The sequence below is a fragment of the Triticum aestivum genome, chromosome 3B (assembly GCF_018294505.1).
Source record: "Triticum aestivum cultivar Chinese Spring chromosome 3B, IWGSC CS RefSeq v2.1, whole genome shotgun sequence".
NCBI classification, from domain to species: Eukaryota; Viridiplantae; Streptophyta; class Magnoliopsida; order Poales; family Poaceae; genus Triticum; species Triticum aestivum.
This window is the reverse complement of record NC_057801.1, coordinates 525,460,082-525,472,916: the sequence shown is the minus strand read 5'-3', so window position 1 is coordinate 525,472,916 and position 12,835 is coordinate 525,460,082.

Sequence of the window (12,835 nt, the reverse complement as noted above, 5' to 3'; positions counted from 1 at the left end):
TGCTTGCATTAGAGTAGTGTAGCATGTTACTGCTTTCCGTTAATCCTATCCTGATGCATAACCTCTCCTTGCTACTACTGTTGTTACCTTTACCTTCAATCCTACATGCTTAGTATAGGATGCTAGTATTCCATCTGTGGCCCTACATTCTTGTCCGTCTGCCATGCTATACTATCGGGCCGTGATCACTCAGGAGGTGATCACGGGTATATACTTATATACATAATGTATGATACATGTGGTGACTAAAGTCGGGTCGGCTCGTAGGAGTACCCGCGAGTGGATCTTTGTGGCGGAGCGACAGGGCAGGTTGAGACCACCTAGGAGAGAGGTGGGCCTGGCCCTGGTCGGCATTCGCGGTTACTTAAAAATAACACGCTTAACGAGATCTTGGTATTTGATTTGAGTCTGGCCACTGGCCTATACGCACTAACCAACTACGCAGGAACAGTTATGGGCACTTGATGTCGTGGTATCAGCCGAAGCCTCCGTGACGTCAGCGACTGAGCGGCGCGCGCCGGATTGGACTGGACTGCCTGCTCTTGTATTAGGGAGGCTAGGTCTACTTCCGGCCGCGTTCGCAACATGCAGGTGTGCAAAGGACGATGGGCCCAGACCCCTGTGCCATAGGATTTATACCAACGTGCTGACCTCTCTGTTGTGCCTAGGTGGGTCTGCGACGTGTTGATCTTCCGAGATCGGGCATGACCCAGGAAAGTGTGTCTGGCCAAATGGGATCGAGCGTGTTGGGTTATGTGGTGCACCCCTACAAGGAAGTTTATCTATTCGAATAGTTGTGTCCCTCGGTAAAAGGACGACCGGGAGTTGAACCTTGAACTTATGACAACTAGAACTGGATACTTAATAAAACACACCCAGACAAGTTCCAGAGACAGCCTGGTGATCGCTTTCCCACAGGGCGACGAGGGAAGGATCGCCGGGTAGGATTATGCTATGTGATGCTACTTGGAGGACTTCAATCTACTCTCTTCTACATGCTGCAAGACGGAGGCTGCCAAAAGCGTAGTCTACGATAGGACTAGCTATCCCCCTCTTATTCTGGCATTCTACAGTTCAGTCCATCAATATTGCCTCTTTACACATATACCCATGCATATGTAGTGTAGATCCTTGCTTGCGAGTACTTTGGATGAGTACTCACGGTTGCTTTGCTCCCCCTTTTCCCCCTTTTCGTTCTTCTTCTTGGATGCCGCAACCAGACGTTGGAGCCCAGAAGCCAGACGCCACCATCGACGATGACTCCTACTACACTAGAGGTGCCTACTACTATGTGCAGGCCGCTGACGATGACTAGGAGTAGTTAGGAGGATCCCAGGCAGGAGGCATGCGCCTCTTTCGATCTGTATCCGAGTTTGTGCTAGCCATCTTATGGCAACTTGTTTAACTTATGTTTGTACTCAGGTATTGTTACTTCCGCTGACTCGTCTATGATCGAGCTCTTGTATTCGAGCCCTCGAGGCCCCTGGCTTGTAATATGATGGTTGTATGACTTATTTTATTTTTAGAGTTGTGTTGTGATATCTTCCCGTGAGACCCTGATCTTGATTGTACACATTTGCATGCATGATTAGTGTACGATTGAATCGGGGGCGTCACAAGTTGGTATCAGAGCCGGCTGCTTGTAGGAATCCCCCCTCCACACTCCTTGGCCGAAGTTGAGTCTAGACATTGCAAAGCTTTTTACTAACTTGGCTGTGCGGCTTACGGGCCCACGTCGCCATTGGGTGGTATTAGGATCTTTTACTCCTCAACCTTTACTCTGGGACTCTGATCTCTCCTTTATTCGGGTTAAATTATTTTGCTAACTCTAACTCTAGGTTCTCGTAACTATTTCTCTCGGAGAGCCCTCATTCCAGAAGATCACCTGCTTCGTCAGAAGATTCTAAGGATATCACTTGATCTTTTCCCGAGACCCTTGTGCTCATCGCCTTTGCAATTCACTGCCACTGATATATCCCTATGGATATCTGTATGCACTTGTTATTCTCATGATCATTTCTCGTCGCTCTTGTTGTTACAAGATGCCTCGAACTATTCTTCATTGTCTTGAGAATCCTTTGAGTTTATTGTCTTGCGGTTTTATTTCACATGAAAACCCTTATGTTTCTTTTCTCACATTTATCAAGGATCCGTTATTCTCAGTTGTTCATGTGTCTCACAAAATTCTTCGGAATACTTTTCGATCTTTTGAAAATCCTTTGCAGCCTGTTATTCTTGAAATTCTTGCCTACTTGCATTATGGTTAATTCCATATGTCTAATAGTCCTTGATAACATCCCTTGTCTTAGTCATTTTGAGCCTATTGATTCAATATGTGCGTACGCACGCAGTCATCAGGTTATCCTTTTTAAAATTATCTTTCCGACTCAGACGTCATTCTAGACATGAGTTGGTTCTCGGCAATTCAAACCTTTATTGATTGTCCAACTAAGTGTTTTCAACTTATCCACCCTTGATTAGAGCGTCTGCTTCTGATCCTTCATTTTGGAAACCACAATTTCTTTCTATTTAAGCATCAGACTAATCAGGTGAATCTTGGATCTGATGCCTCTGCATTCTTTCTTCCTCTGAGTGAGTACCGATACTCACATCAGCTCCGTTGTGGATCACCTGATCCATTGTTGGATTGTTATCCGACAGTGTCCTTCATATTCAATCACCTTGTGAGTTCTTCCCCTATTACATAGTGTCTTTGGTAAATTGTATCATCTGCTTGGCCAACCATGCTCTACTTTCGAGCTGGTGTATTTACTTTTGAAACTTGTGGTATATGTTACTAAGATGCCTGATGGGTTGAACCTATGCCTTCCCCTAATCCGTGAGAACCCGAAAGTTTTCACAATTCATACTCTTTCGGTGTTCTACCAGATAAAATTCCAACACTACAGTTTTATCAAAGCGAGAGGTGAACGAAATGATATGCATTAAAGAAGTGGGTGTTGACCTTGAACTTGGTGTTCATGCCAATGAAAATGATGTAGACCGTCTCGGAAGCTTCTTGCAAAATGATTATCCATTTGTATGATTCTTTCAGTATTCTTGAATTGATTCCTTATAGTTATGGTTCCGACCGTGCTGTCCTGATTTGATATATCTGATGAGAATTCATTCCAGTGCCTCGTCTATTTTTGGCAATGTTGAAGTATCTACTATCACAGGTCAATGACCCGGTTCTACTTCTATCATGTTGTACCTTCGAGTATTACCCCCTGGTATCTTGAAAATGTTTGGCCATTGCACCACATCTTACTAACTTTGTTTAAATAATATCTTTCCTTGTCGTAATCACTCTACGAGTTCTGGGTTGCTGTCAACTGAGGACACTGACTAGTGAAATTATTCCGCACTACAAATCAAATACCCCTAATATTTTTACTAGGAAATTCTAAACTCAATCTGGTCATTCCTAGACTATCGGCTGCATCCTGGTCTTGCTATCTTTGACTGTGCTACCTCGTCCTTCTCTGGTGCACTGATTCTTTAGTGTGTGAGCACGACTTACGTCGAGCTTTCAACATCATGTTCTTTGTCTTGAAAGGCAACCTTGGTTCCGAGCTTGCATCTTATATATTGATCCTATAACTTGCCACTTCGTCATTCCCTTGCTTGTTGTCGTTGTTGTTTAATTGCATCCTCTTGAATATCCCGACAAATGTGTCACATCACCTTCAACACTTTGACTTCTTCCGAGATGTCAACTGTGTTCATGATCAGAAATACTCTCCTTGCCCGCGATGATTTTTATCATCATCGACAACTCCCTTGACTTCCTTTCATCGCGAACTTGTCCTCATTATGAATACAACTTGCTCTCCAGCTAGTGTTGTGTTCTGCCTTAAAGTATTACTGTCCTTTATGTCAATAATGCTGTGGGGATTGCTCCACCTCTTAGAAATTCTCGGTATGATGATACTTCTCACCATCACCATTCTTCCTTGGTCCCCATGTTGTTTTTAACTGGGATACCAATATGCTAACGATGTTGCTTGAGTTATGTACTTCTAACAACCCTATTGCTTTGAAGTTAATGATCGACACTTCGTTTTTATACTAATGGTTATTGAATCATCACTCTAACATTGATCTTGTTGCCTAAGGTCATATTTCGGGCACACCTTTCAACTAAGGATTGATGGTGTATGTTTTCCTAGAGCATACAACATTATATCATTTGAATTGACAAGTGTCATCTTCTTGCTCGCATTATTTTGGAAATCCATCCATTTGGAATTCTTGATGAATTGACGCTGAGCCCATCAGCCACCTTCTCATCCCCTCCTTGGTTTAATGATGAACTATTATTAAAGGAACCCACTCACATAGTTCATTTCCCAAGAATCTTGCAATGTCATTTCATCGATTTGTGTTGCACCTTTTCTTCTCGGACATCCTGAGTCTGAGGTATCATGACACCAATCGGATCTGAATCTCGGTCAGATATGATGGTTGGGACAACTTTCCACGAGTTATGATGTTGGTACTTTGATGACCCGGTTATATGATGTCATGCCTAGCACCCCCTTGCTGGAGGACCTATCATTACAATTTCTATTGCAAGGATAACCATTTTTCCTGGAGGAAATTGTAAGACTTATTTTATAAGTTTCTCCTGATGGATCATTTGTGTATCCAAAGTCTGGCCCTTGATTGAAACACCATATCATTACTCCCTCGAAGTATGACTATGATACCCCGCACATCTGGAAGTGCGTTATATCGACTATAGGGGGGTGAATAGGCAATTTTTATGAATTCTTCACTGAGAAATTTGTTAGTGAGGCAATTCCTAAATCAAGAACTACTAGCAGCGGAATAAGTACTCAAATGTAAACATAACAGAACACAAGCATGGTCATCATAATGGAATGAAGACAAGCACAGAGTATAGAAAGCGTAAACACAGGATAACATAGAATGAAGACGGACAGACTGAAGAAATCAAACTGAGGAAATTGAGAAAGTCTTCAGTCAAAGTCTTCAAACAGATATGAACAAGCACACAACAACAGAAATGAGGAAATGAAAGAGTTGAGGAGATAGAACCCGTAGGCTTGGTGAAGACAATGATTTGGTAGACCAGTTACAACTCCTGTCTCAGTTGTACGTCTGGTTGGAGCGGCTGAGTATTTAAACTCGAGGACACCCAGTCCCGGACACATGGTCCTCACCGTACTCTCCTTGAGCTAAGGTCACACAGACCTCGCCCAATCACTTGTGGTAAGCCTTCAGGTGACTTCCAAACCTTCACAGACTAGGTCACTCGACGATCCACAATTCCTCTTGGATGCTCTAGACCATGACACCTAACCGTCTGGAAGAAGCACAGTCTTCAAAGGAAACAAGCATCGGATCCACGTAGGATCAATCTCTTCAGTGATGCTCAATCACTTTGGGTTTGTAGGTGTTGGGTTTGGGTTTTCCTCACTTGATGATTTTTGCTCAAAGTCCTCGGAGGATGGGATGCTCTCAAATGACAAGTGTCAGTTTCTCTCGGAGCAGCCAACCAGATAGTGGTTGAAGGGGGCGGCTATTTATAGCATAGGGAGCAGCCCGACATGATAAGACATAAATGCCCTTGTCTGATATGACCGTTGGGTGGGTAGATATTTTTGGGACAGCTGGGCATAGCACAGCAATGGTCGGAATTTTGACTATCAAATTCCTCAGGGCTATCATGTTCCTCTCTGTGTAGGCAATTCGCACCGGCGAATTCCTAACTCCTCAGTCAGAACAAATTTCTCAAAGACCAGAAGAACTTCGTCTCTGTCCCTGAAGAATATGACTGAACTGTATGAGATTTCCAATGGCTTCACTCGAAGGGATTGGTAGGTGTAGGATTTTGAGTTGAGCATCACATGGAAATTTTTCCTTAGTATTTCCTTGACCCCCTTTAACAGTACGGTGTTTCCTATGACTCAAGAAAGAGAAAATGAAACTATAAAAACAAAAGTCTTCATACTTCATGTTCCTCAAATGATTGCCAAGTCTTCAAGGTTACACCAATTTCTTCACTTTCAAAGTCTTCAGAAAGTCTTCGGAAATCCAAAGTCTTCAGTCGAAGAACTTCATTTTTAGGGGTCGACTTTCTCTGTAAATATCAAACTCCTCATAGACTTATAGACCTGTGTACACTCACAAACGCATCAGTCCCTTAACCTATAAGTCTTCAATACACCAAAATCACTAAGGGGCACTAGATGCACTTACAATCTCCCCTTTTTTGATGATTGATGACAATATAGGTTAAGTTTTCAACGGGGATAAACATATGAAGTGTAAATACTGATATTGAGGAATTTGATTGCAAGATATAGAAGAACTCCCCCTGAAGATGTGCATAGTGAGAAATTTGCTTTTGAAGCAATGCACACTTGAAGAGTATAATCATGGAGATCTCCCCCTATATCTTGTAATTCATACACGCATTTGACATATAATATGAAGAATTTGAAATGCATGATGAAATATGGTGACTGATTCAATTCAGCATGCATGCATTAACATTAATGAGGAATAAGCATGCAGAAGAACACAGAAAAAGTATCAGGCCACCATAGAGTTTAAGATTACAACTCGATCCAGCAAAGTCATCAGAAGAACGAGAGTTGTAACTTAGCAAAAACGCCCATATAAGATAGACCCACTTGAAGACTAACTCAAATTTCTCCCCCTTTGTCATCGAATGACCAAAAGGGTTGAATATGAGCACTAACACCCTTGAAGAGTATCATGATGATGGAGGAGCGTCAGCGTCAGGGTCTTGAGTCGTTGTAGGGCCTGCTACAGTGTCGTCCAATCTTCATACTCGTCTGTGTCGCGCGATGAAGAATATGAACTGGCCACCAAGGAAGGAACCTTGACCTTCTTGAATTTCTTCGGTGGAGGAGCAGGTCAGTCAAAATCTTCCTTGAACCCATTTGCTTCAGATCTTCTTCACCATATAGATGTGACAGAATAGCCCAGGTGCGATCAAAAACTTCATGGAGGTAGTAATGGTTTTTATTCACTGCATTATGTGTAGAAGTCATGTTGTGAAGAATAGAGTCAAACTGACACTTAACCCATTTGTGGTTTCGATCCACCTTCTGGTGAAGACTTAGAAGCAGCTCACGGTCAGTCATCACACGAGGAGAAATAGCTTGAGGACTTGACTTGGTAGCATTGGCAGCAGAGTCATGAGTGGCAGAGTCATCATTGGTGGAATAAGATGTAGCTTTGCGGAACTGACCATCCAATGGACGAATTCCTTCAACGATAATGGCTGGTGACTTGCCCTTCTCATCAGGTGAGGAAAATGTCCGCTTGAGAACTTCAATCAGGGGAAAGTAGCTGAGGTGATTCTGAAAATCAGCCTTGTAGTTGAGTGAAGACCTTGTTCTGAGGAATCTCATGATCCACGGCACGTAAGGCTTCAGCTCAAATGGTGAAAGTGCAACATTCGCCAGAGTCCTCATGAAGAAATCATGATAGTTTATGGGGATGCCATGCATTATGTTGAATAGCATATTCTTCATCATCCCAATAATTTCTTCATCGGATGAGTCATGGCCTTTGATAGGACTCATGGCCTTCGTTAGAATGCGATAGATGGTTCTTGGCACATAGAGCAATTCCTTCACGAGGAATTTAGTCCTTGGAGCTTGACCAGGCTTTAGAGGCTTCATGAGCACTTGCATATAGTGAGCAGTGAGTTCAGGCTCATCATACAGACAACGAGTACCGTCAGGTGGAGGACTGATTGGCAAGGCACGAAGCAATTCAGAGGCTGGGGCCTTGTAATGAGTGTTTTCAGTCATCCAGTCCAACACCCACGAGTTGACGTCAGCAGCATCACTTGTGATATGCAGCGTTGCGTAGAACTGAAGAATAAGCTCTTCATTTCAATCAACCATGTTTGAGCAAAAGTTGAGCAAGCCTTCATCATGAAGTATACTGAGGACTTGAGAGAAGCAAGGCATTGATTCCATGTCCATGTGAGGAATATGCTCGTGATCGAAGACTTTGTCCTTGTTGAAAAGCAGTGAAGAATAGAAGTTGGCCTGGCTGGCAGTCCAAAAACGCTTCCTTCTAAGACGAGCATTGTCATATGGGTTGAATTCAGTGAAGAACACATGCTCGCTGAAGAAATCATCAGCCTTGAATTTTTGCTTCTTTGAGAAGGGATCCTTTGGCTTGGGCTGAGGAGTGTCGGTCAATTGCATCACCACCTTAGGAATCGCAATCTCAGGTTCCTCAAGCTGACGAATTTCAGGCTCTTCTGTAGCTTCAGCCTCGGTCTTCAATTCTTCATTTGCAATTTCTTCAGCACTAGTGGCTGGAATTTCTTCATGAACACTTGGGGTTGCATGAGGTTCTTCAGATCCCATTTGCACTTTAGTAGCAGCTGGGGACTAAGGAATTGCTTGGAGTGGAGTGAACATTGGAGAGTTGGGGTGCTGACTTCCCCAAAAGTCATCATTGAGCACAGGAGTGGTACAGCCAATGTCCACATCCTCATCTTCCATTTCTTCGACACCTGCCTCTTCCGTAGTGAACTGAGGCATAGGTGAGGAAATGACTGGGGTTGAAGGGATTTCGTCCACTTCAATTTCTTCGTCCAACTGCTCTGTCAAAGCAGCAAAAGGAGTTTCTTCATCAGATTCATTGGGAATCACATAATCTTCACCAAAAGGAACAAGGTCCTTTGATGGCATGAAAGAGACTGGAATGGCATCAATTGGATTGTCAATTGAACTAGTCAGAGGATTCATCTTCTTCGGAGCTGAAGAATTTGATGAAGTTGATGCCTTCCTTTTCTTCACAGCTGCACGCTCTGCAGCCTTGGTCTTCTTTGCATCTGATGCAGATGGAACGATCGGAGTTGGTGTAGGCGCAGGAGGTGCAGAGGACTTTGGATCATTTTCTTCAGGCGCAACTGATGTAGTTGCCTTGACTTTTTCACTTTCTTCAGGCGCACCACTAGTGGATACCCTGGCAATATCTTCAGTGGCTGGAATGGAGTCATTAGCCCTGGTACTCTCATTTTCTTCGGCAACCTGATTGTCATCAATGGTGCTGGCATGTTCTTCAGTAGGCTGAGCAGATGCTTCAGCCTGAGGAACTTCAACGTGCACAGGAGCAGCAACACTTGAATTGAATTTCTTTGTCAGATTGACGAACCGAACCTTGGCGCCCTTCCAATCAGCATAGTACCGATCAAATTCATCACTCGGTTGCTTGATTTCAGCCTACAAGGCAATGAGTTGATCAGGGGTAAGAGTGAGGACATTGTCCTTGAGGTAGTGTTGTTTCTTGTACTGCGCTTTCTTTAGACTTCTGCCTTGTTCAAATTTCCACTTCTCTTCCTTAATGAAGGCAGTCAGAACATGACTTTGACCAGGAGTGAGGTTCATCTCCAGCAAAAGCGTGTTAGGGTCCTTGTGCCATAGGTCAATGTAATCGAGGATCAACTTTGGATCCAACATCAGTGGCACATTGCTACCTTTGGCTCTAGCGGCCCTGGCTTGCCTGTCCCTGATGATTTCAGCAAGTTCTTCATCATCAGCCTCATCGTCATCAGAGGGAACTTGGAAGGCGGCCTGCTTCTTGTGAGGACTTGGTCGAAGGCCTCATCCAGCAGTGGCCTTTTTGTTCAGCAGAGAGGGGCCAGCTGAGGAATTTCGTGCAACTGAGAAGCTTGTAGATGCTCTTGAGGCAATTGAGAAGCCTGTTGTCCTTTGGCACGTGGCGAGATGCACAGGTGCATAGGATTTGGTCGGTGCAGCTGAGGACTTTTTCGGAGGAGCTGAGGACTTTGGAGGAGGAGCAGTCTGAGGATTTTTGTCATGAGGGCTTTGAAGAATCTGGCCTTGAGGGCATTGTTGAGGAGCTTGGCCGTGAGGGCATTGAAGGAGAAGCGCTTGACTTATGCACAGGCTTCTTATGCATCGCCTTCTTCGGCTGACTATCAGAGGCCTCAGCAGAGGCAGCAGCAGCAGAGTCTGTGTTGAATTTCTTCACTGATTCCTTTGCTTGTTTGGCCAGTTTGGCCTGGCGCTTTGCCCATTCATCAGCATAGTCCTCACCGCGCTTGAGGCTGGTGGGATCTGCCACTTGGCCTGGTGCCAATGGAGGTCTTGAGCATGGAGGGTTGAGTGCGAATTTCTTCATATACTTGGGAGTAACATACATGTACTCCCTCCATTCCTGTGCCCATCTCCTCTCTATCCGTTGTATGCGCACCTTGCGCTGATTCTTGTCCTCCTTACCAAATTTGGCCTCAGCAGGAGTGCAGTATCCAGCATAAATGTCCTCAAGGATTTCAAATGCAGTATTGACCTCGGGCCCCTTTCCTCCCTTCTGTGGCTTCTTATCAGCCATTTTCTTTAGCTGAGGAATATGACCAACTGAAGTTTCTGAAGAGGTGTGCAACTTTTCTTCGAGGAATGCTGCAAATGAGTTAAGTTGATGAGAACCTAGTGATTCAGCAGCGGACGTTTGTACCTGTGAACAGAGTATAGTTGCGAGGAATTTGGAGAGGTCATATGCGTTCTTCGAAGGTTTTTCAAAAAATGAATAGGTTTGAGGAATTTGACCAGATGAGTCTTGAGGAATTTCACTAAGCGTTCTTTGTCTTAGCTTCCAGAGTTGTATAGATTGAAAATCCACACAATTGAGGAATCTCGAAGAAAATCATTGCTTAGAGAAACGAATCAAGAACAGATGACATGTGAGGTGTTCATGTGTGTGAAGCTTTGAAGAATAAACACCTTTGAAGATTTTCATGAAAACATAAGAATCAAAGAGGGCAGTAAAAGTAACTTTTAATTACCCGAAGTGAAGAACATGACGAACTGGGAAGTGTAGATGTGAAGTTCGTCAGTTCAGATCTTCCACGCCCTAACTCGGCAGAGGAAGACGGCTACGGTGGCAGCGGAGTGAAGAAATCCGCAACCGGCGCGAGTACGACGGTGACGAGGTCGAGGCAGTGAAGCTCTTCCTCACCGGCGACGATGAAGTAGCGGCGGTGCTAGGATTTCGGGAACTCGAGCGTGAGTGAGAGCAAGCGAGGTGAAAGTGAAGTGAGGAAGAGACAGGGGTATTTTAGAGGGAGTGAAAAACTGTACGCCCGAAGAAATCGGACGAACGTGCCCCTGGCCCTTCTCATTCGCTTGACATGTGTCACCCACGTACTGAGAGGTGGCGATCGTGTAGGATCATGGGTGAGTAGATAAGTATTGTCATGAGAAGCGGAACGGTTTGAGCGGCAAAGTCGAAAATTTTGATAAGTTAAAAGTTTCGTTCGCAATTTCTTCAGATGTCAAGAACACAGTGAAGATTTTGAACGAGTTTCAAATAGAACGCACATGAAGAATTTGTGAATAGACTGGATTGAGTTTAGCATAGAGGGGGAAGGGTCCGATCACATTCACTTAGCAGAAGAAATCAGCTTGAAGAATTAGCAATAAGTGAATGTTGTAGAGGACATAAAACTCATATATAGATATTCAAATGAAGAACAACACCAGAAGGAGTGAAGACAATGCAAGGTTGAAGAATTTGAAAAACTGAGGAATTTCAAAAACGAAGAAAAACTCAAATTGAAGATTTTCAACTTTGGTTGGTGGCATAACCCACCGTATAAGAAAGCTGATTTCAGACACCGCGTACAATTGTCGTAGGGCTCTGAGAATCAATTTCTTCATTGATTTCTTCACACTTAGAGGGTTAGTCTTCATTGATTGAAGAAAAACGTTACTTCGTGTGTTGCGCATCTAAGTCATCAAGTCAGCATAAGTGTTAGGATGTGTGTCCATTTCAGAGAACATTCGAAGATTCTAGGATATTTAGCTCACACCGCAACTTGCTAAATCTCTTCTTATCCAAGGGCTTAGTGAAGATATCGGCCAGCTGATCTTCAGTGCTAACGTGGTCGATGGAGATGTCACCCTTCAACACATGATCACCAAGAAAATGATGACGAATCTGGATGTGCTTGGTCTTCGAGTGCTGAACCGGGTTATGAGCAATCTTGATAGCACTCTCATTGTCGCAGTAGAGAGGCACATTCTTCACGTTGACTCCATAGTCCTTGAGTGTTTGCTTCATCCATAGTAGTTGAGCACAGCACGATCCAGCAGCAATGTACTCAGCTTCTGCAGTGGAGAGAGATACTATAACGCCCCGGTTTCGTTGCGCCAGGTGTATGCCAGTTATTCGCCTTCGTTGCCATGTCATTTGCTTGCATGTTGCAGTTTGCCATGTCATCATATGCATATCATATCATGTCATCATGTGCATTTCATTTCGCATACATGTTTGTCTCTTGCATCCGAGCATTTTCCCCGTTGTCCGTTTTGCAATCCGGCGCTCCTATCTCACTCGGCGTCCCCTTCTTGACTTCTGTTGTGAGCGGGTATTAAACTTTCTCGGAATGGCCTGAGGCTTGTCAAGTGGCCTTGGTACAGCACCGGTAGACCGCCTGTCAAGTTTCGTGCCATTTGGAGTTCGTTTGATACTCCAACGGTTAACCGGGTAACCGCAAAGCCCTCTTTGAGTTGCAGCCCAACACCCCTTCCAAAGTGGCCCAAAACCCAGCAAACTCCCCTCCATGCTCTCGGTCGTTCGATCACGATCGTGTGGCCGAAAACCGTGCTCCATTTGGACTCTCCTAGCTCCCTCTACCTATATAAACACCTCCCCCTCCGAAAATCCCCCCGAAACCCTAGTCTCCTCTTTCCTCCCGCCGTCGGACGCGTCCGCCCGGCGCCGGACACGTCCGCCGCCGCCCCCGCAGCAAATCCGCCTTTGCCACATGTCGCCGCCGCCGAAACCC